The sequence below is a fragment of the Marmota monax genome, unplaced genomic scaffold (genome assembly GCF_021218885.2).
Source record: "Marmota monax isolate L192 unplaced genomic scaffold, Marmota_monax_Labrador192_F-V1.1 WCK01_AAM20220418_F8-fsc00141, whole genome shotgun sequence".
NCBI lineage: Eukaryota > Metazoa > Chordata > Mammalia > Rodentia > Sciuridae > Marmota > Marmota monax.
Genome location: NW_026692981.1, coordinates 1,648,702 through 1,655,366, shown reverse-complemented (window position 1 = coordinate 1,655,366; position 6,665 = coordinate 1,648,702).

The following is a 6,665-nucleotide window of genomic DNA, read 5'->3' as shown; positions in this document are numbered from 1 at the left end:
TGCCTGAAATGCAGAAGGCCCTGGATTCCATCTCCAATACTGCAAAAGAAGAAAGGAAAGAACCTGCTAGACTCCCAGCCTCGCTGATCTCTTAAGACCTGTAAGTAGTGATTTTGAACTGAGTTAAATGGAGCACACACACGCTCGCTCTCTCTCCCTCCCCCCCCCCCTCATTGCTATTAGCTTCATGAGGAGCAGCACATTCCCTGGACTAGAAGTCCAGTCTCCTGTGGGTAAACACTGGGTCCTCGGGCTCAGGCCTGGAGAGCTCCCCCCTGCCTTGCCTGTCCCTTCCCGGATGGACGCTTTGCAAGGAGAAGGTGTGTGTGGATGCAGGCCAGCTGCCTCCCTGCCCCAAGGAGCACATCAGGCAACCTGAGTGAAGATTCACTGTGAGAGGCCGCCTGGAGTGCTGGACAGGGTTTTCTGTCAGAAACACTAGGGGGTTTGTTTTTGTTTGTTCAAGAAACTTTCTTTGTAACCACATGTTTGTTTCCAATGTAGCTCAACAGTAGAGGGCAGGCTTAGCTTGCATGAGGCCCTGGGTTCAATCCAGCTCCACAGAATCAAACACAAACACGCACTGAATTATTTAGATATTTCAACCTGCTTTATATTCATTTATTTTACTTAAACTCCTGAACAAGCCATGGAGTAAATGTTATCCCCATTTTGTATATGGAAAAACTGAGGCTCGGGAAGGCTGAGATAATTGCCTAGATCTAGGTTTAGACAAGATGTCCGTTCAGAAGGCCTGGTTTTAAGCTGTGTCTTCACCATGTGTTGCCTTTGACTCTGGGGTGTCTTCTGAACTTTCTATACAATTATGCCAAGGCTACTTGACAGGTTTTAGGGAGGAAGAAATGAGGAAAGTCTAGGAAAATGGTATCTAAAAGTAACATGCTGTCTGTTAACAACAGGGGAAGGCCCAGACCCACTGACCCAGACTCTCAACCATACCTTGCTGACTAATTCATAGTCATAGGGTTTTTTTACTTTCCAATTATTTGGTTTTTCTCTTTGCCCATGTCCGCCTACAGTGACCAGTGTTTTTGGAGCACGCATCTTATAGAGAGGGTGTGTGAAAACTGGGCTTGTGCTGTCCAGAGACTCCCCGGCATGGTGAAAAGGCACAAGCAAACTGAAATGCTGACCTTGAGGTGTTGCCTTCACCTCTCTGCCCCTCAGGTTTTCCATCTATGAAATGATTGATGATGACACTGCCACACGGAAGCTCTCATAAAGGATTCAGCCCAGCACCTGGTGAAAGTGAATAAACACAAACCACATGTAACCATGCACGAGGCCTGGAAAGGACAGCCACCAGGGAACCAAAGCTGAGCAGCCACCAGGAGACTGAGGGGGGTCGATTCCGGCTGAGCCCAGCAGAAAGACCTTGCTGAGCCCCCAGGGCCGTCACTACAAGACCCAGAAGACCACACGCAGGAGTATTGCTGAAGTAGCTCGTGGTAAAGGGTACTCTTCACACCCACCTTAGTGAAATCCAATAGCTTTGGGAAGGACTGAACCGGTCAACAAGGTGCTGGAACAAAATGCAAATAAGGCTGCTTTTAAAGACCACCACCAACAGAAACCAGAAAACACCTAATCAAGAGGTGTATTTGTGTGTGTGTGTGTGTGTGTTTAGGAAAATAAAAGCAACAAAAAACAAGCAGATGATAAATCTAACAGAATCAAGATTACCTTTGAGGGGCTGGGGACATAGCTCAGTGGGTAGGGTGCTTGCCTCTAGTGCACAAGGCCTTGGGTTCGATCCCCAGCACCACAGAAAAACAAAACAACAACAACCAAAAAGTTGCCTTTGAGGAACATACAGTGGCATGACACAGGAAAGGAAAAGGGACAAAGGTCAGTGTGTTCAACATAGAAAGTCACACTGTGCCCTGGGAAGATCCCACCTCCCTGCGCCACGGATGCTCATTCATTAAGTCAGGAGGTGAAGCACAGCAATCGCAAGGTCTGGACTTTGGGGCCACTTACAGTGGGTGCAGGGAAAGGGCTGGGGCGTGGCTAAGGCTAGAGCACCTACCTGGCACGCTCAAGGCCTGGGTTCTGTGCCCGGCACACACTCCTTCTCAACGTTCTGAAATCTCCATCTGTTCACTCCACAGTGACTTGTGACATGGGTGCCTGTGACATGTGGGGTCTGTTCTGAACACCAGCAGAGTAGAAGCACACTGTGTCAGAACTGGGCTCTCCTCTGTGCACCCACCTGAGCAAGGGCACAGCAACTCTGCCAGCCGCCAGCAGGTGGCAGTAGTGATCACCCCTGAAGCAGCCCTCTGGATTCAGTAGCAGAGAGAAGGCCCCAAACCTCCTGCCCCAACCTGCCCTCAGAACTGCTATGGCCCGGGGAAAGGTATTTCACCTCTGGGGGGCAAGCTTCCCTATATGAATAATAAATGAAGATGTAAATACGTCTTGAGAATTAAATGAGGTAAGGCATGTAAAGCGCTCAACCGGAAGGAAGGCCTCCTAAGTGTGAAGTCACGACTTAGTGTGGTTGACACTGTTCTTTTGCCATCTGACAGGATGTCATTGTGAGAGGGATGAAACTGGGAGGCTGAAGGTAGCCTTGCTAATGGAAAGTGCACCATTAGCCATAAAGGAAAGGGGAATCTTAATAACTACAAGTAAGACCAAGGGTACAATACAAACTTTAGGTCATCGCTAATGAGGACGCCGGAGACTGGGCAGGTCTTTGCACTGCTATTCCCCCTCAGGTCCAGTCTAGAATATCTTGCTGACTGATAACTGCCCAGCTGCCCCAGCTGGAAGAATTGTGAGTTCTCTGCAGATCCTCTATTTGTGGAGGAGTTACTGGCTCCCAAGTGAAGCTCCAGCCAAGGGATCACGGGCCACTAGGAAGTTGATAGTCTGACTTAGGTTTATTGTTCCTTGGACAAAAGAGAGAGTTGTTTCTCCACCTTGGAGTGACTCAATCAATGAAAATGGGCCGGAATTCAGAAAGTGCAGGCCTCTCAGGCAGCTCACCTCACTTCTTGAAAACACGTGGGTGTGAAGAGGTAGAGAACAGAGTTGGGGGTGGGTAGGGAGGAGACCAGGACCCTTTTACAGACTGAGAACTGGTTCAGCAGCGAGATTTCCAGGCGCGGGGACAGAGACTTTGGGAGGCCATCTGGATGTGCACATGTGTGTGTGGAGTGGGTTGATGCATGTGGGAACCCTCGGGCTGCTTCAGGGAGCAGAGGAGGTCAGCGGATCTGAGAGTGCAATTAGAGAGGGGCTGCTTCCCTGCACCCAGAACACCGCACGCCCTCGCTGGTGGACATCAGAGAGCCTCGCCAGGAGACTTCCCTTTGGGGAGCTCTCCAGGGCGAATGAGCAGCTAAGCAGCAATCTCATTTTTATGAAAATTCATGTGGTGGAATGAAAGATGGAAAACAGATCAACAGCTCTGGGGAAGCAGGAAACGCAGCTGTTATCTTGACTTCCCATGACTGGGGTGCTAGGGAATCTGAAGATTTCACGCTTCTGTTGGATGTCACACCTTGAAAAGAAAGGAAGAAAATGTTCCATATATTGCTGTCTTGTCTTTTTAGTTTCGTGTATTTCTTACCCTCACTTCAAAGACAGATTCTTCAGACTGCCCCTGAAATCAGATTCTAGGGGAGATAAACAAATAGAAAGGTTAATCCTGAGTACATAGATAGTAATCTAAAATAAAGAGAGTGGAGACAATCACATTCACTAATAAACAGTTTGGTGTTCCTCAGTGTGCTATGACTCGAAACACACACCCTCCCACTGAAGTTCAGTAAAACAGAACAAAAATAATTGTAGCCAATCCTTCAGCGTCCACAACCTCATAATAGGCTGATATTTTTCTGAGTATTTTTTTTCTTTAAGTCTCATGCCAATCTTCTTGTGGTAGTGGAATTCTAAAGTGACCCCCTGCCATTGTGTTTCCCTCCCATAGAGGGAAGGAGGGACCTGTAAAGTAGCAAGAGTCTCCTCTGACCAAGTCATGTAACACACTCAAAGCTGACTTGAAGAAAGAGAGACTGTTGTCTGAACAGAGTGGGCTGCACTCTGCTCTGAGCGACTCCACGAGGAATAGAAGGTTTTCAGGCTGAGCCTGACCCTGAGCCACTCCATTTTATAGAGCAGGAGCGAGTCCATTTGGAGTCCAAGAGCCATGGTAGAATGACTCCACACCTTGTTTGTACAAGTGAACAACCACCATGTGCCTGGTACAACCAAGAGACACAAACAGGTAAGTCAATTAATCATGCTAATAAAAATGACTGCCTGCAAACTTATTAAATTAAATCAGATGCACCGGAGGCCTGGGTGCATCCACCCGGTGTCAGAGAAACGAGGCCCATGAGCTTGTCAAACACAGCAGACCACCAGATGAAGCCATCCTCAAACCATGACTTGTGAAAGGAGGAGCACCCCGAGCCTGGACAAGGCAGCATGCTGACCCCAGCACCTGGTCATTTGCTGCGAGCATTGCCCAGGGAAATCGCCACAACATCAGACCTGTGATTCTCGACTCTGGGCTTCAGCTAGGAGTAGACCTTCCACCTGTGGTGGAGACACACGGCCCCCTCCAGGCTGACACCTCAAGCTGATCTTCAAGCTGACACTCTGGGACCACCATGTGCCACGCCTGGCCTAGAATAAGGTCCACACTTGGACACCTCTGTGCCCAAATAACTTCTTTGTGTGGTTGAGCAAGTTCTCAGGCTGCTTTGTGCTCTTATCTGACCATCTTGGAGCTTTCCTGTCTGCTGTCTCCTGTCTTTGCTCTCTGGACTCCTGTGGCCGCCCTAATCCTTCCTTAAACTTTCTGTAAGCTATACATGTGTATCACTGTGTACAGAGTGACTCGTGGCTTGAGTGTTCTAGACACTGGTAATTAAGATCAGAATAAAAGAACCTGTGATTGCCCAGCTTATGACTGTCTAGTGACCCAGAAGTACTTGGTAAATAGCAACCCCTGGAAGTGGAGTAGCTTGTGAAGGGGTCGTTGTGTAATAAATTCTGACATTGTGGAAAGACAGAAGCATGTTTAGTGCATGTTGGTGGCATAATCTCTCACAGCATTCTCATGAGATGATAGAAGTCGGATGTGATGCACTCCTGTAGTCCCAGAGACTCGGAAGCTGAGGCAGGAGGATCACAAGCTTGAGGCCAGCCTGGGTGACCTAGCAAGACTGTCTCAAAATGAAAAATAAAAAGGACTGAGGACATAGCTCAGTGGCAGAACGCCCCTGGGGTTAGTCCTCAGTACCTGCTTCCCACAAAAGATAAACGTTTGAGATGATGGATAACCTAAATATGCAACTATGTATTGCGTATTGATCACTTGTTTTAAACACGGTGCATAAATGTACTGAAACAAAACACTGTGTCCCATAAGTTGTGTAATTATGTCGGTTAATGATTTTTGCTGGGTGTGGTGTCGCATGCCTGTAATCGCAGAGGCTTGGGGGGCTGAAGCAGGTGGTTGGTGAGTTCAAAGCTGGCCTCAGCAACTTAGTGAGGCCCTAAGCAACTCAGTGAGACCCTTTCTCAAAATATGAAAACAGGTTGGGGATGTGGCTCAGTGGTTAAGTACCACTGAGTTCAATCCCTGATACAAAAAAAAAAAAAAAAAAACAATAATTTTTAAGTGAATTTACAAAGCAAAGAAAGAAAAAAAAGGAAGAATGAAAGAAAAAAGAAAAAACACAGAGAGACTGATAAGGGTGACTTTATTTGCTGGCCCTGACCTAATCAGGTGAGCCCTTAGAAGTGACAGGTCTCTTTCATGTGAAAGATATCTGAAGCATGAGAGATGTGATGCAAGAGATCCCAGCTTGGCTCACTTTGGAAAGGCGGGGGCCACATGCCGAGGAGTGAGCAGAGCAGGGCCCTGCGGGAACCAGCCCTCAGTCCGTAATTACACAGAACCCAATTCTGTTTATCCTGAAGGAGTTTGGGAACAGATTCCTCCAACAGCTTTCAGTACCGGAGGTCCCCGCAATATAATATAAAATTCTGAATGTTCTTTTGTCTTCTCTTATTTCTGAAAATAGCCCCCATGGTTCCTTTGATTTTTGAGAGTGCAATGTTTTCTTTGGTCTCTCTGGTGTTAATTTTAGGTGTTTTATGAGCTCTGTTGTGGCTTACCCCACACCATAAAACATGCTGGAGTTGGGACAGCATTCAGGGAGGTCGACTAAGGTATGCCCCCATAATCACAGCAGGGTCCCAGCAGGGGCAGCTGCCCACACTCGCGTTTCCTCCCTGGCCTCTTCTCCATCACCCAGCCCCAGGTCTCAGGTGACCTCTGATCTGCTTTCTGTCGTCATAGAGGTCTTTTCTAGATTTGTACATAAATGGTGTCCTTCGCCCGTACTCTTCCGTGTCTGGATTTTATTTGCTCAGCACAATATTTTGAGATTCATTCAGGCTGTGGCTGGCAACAGTGGTTCATTCCTTCTCCTGGCTGAGTATCTTCCGTAGTGTCAATAAATGTGCTACATTTGTCTAATGTGGGTCTGTTGTGCACTCCCCGCCCCATGTGGGGTGGAGCCCACCACCTCCTGCGCGCTGGGCAAATGCCACTGAGTTATATTTTGAAATTCTACTCTGAGATGGGTCTTCACTAAGTTGCCCAGGCTGGCCTGAAA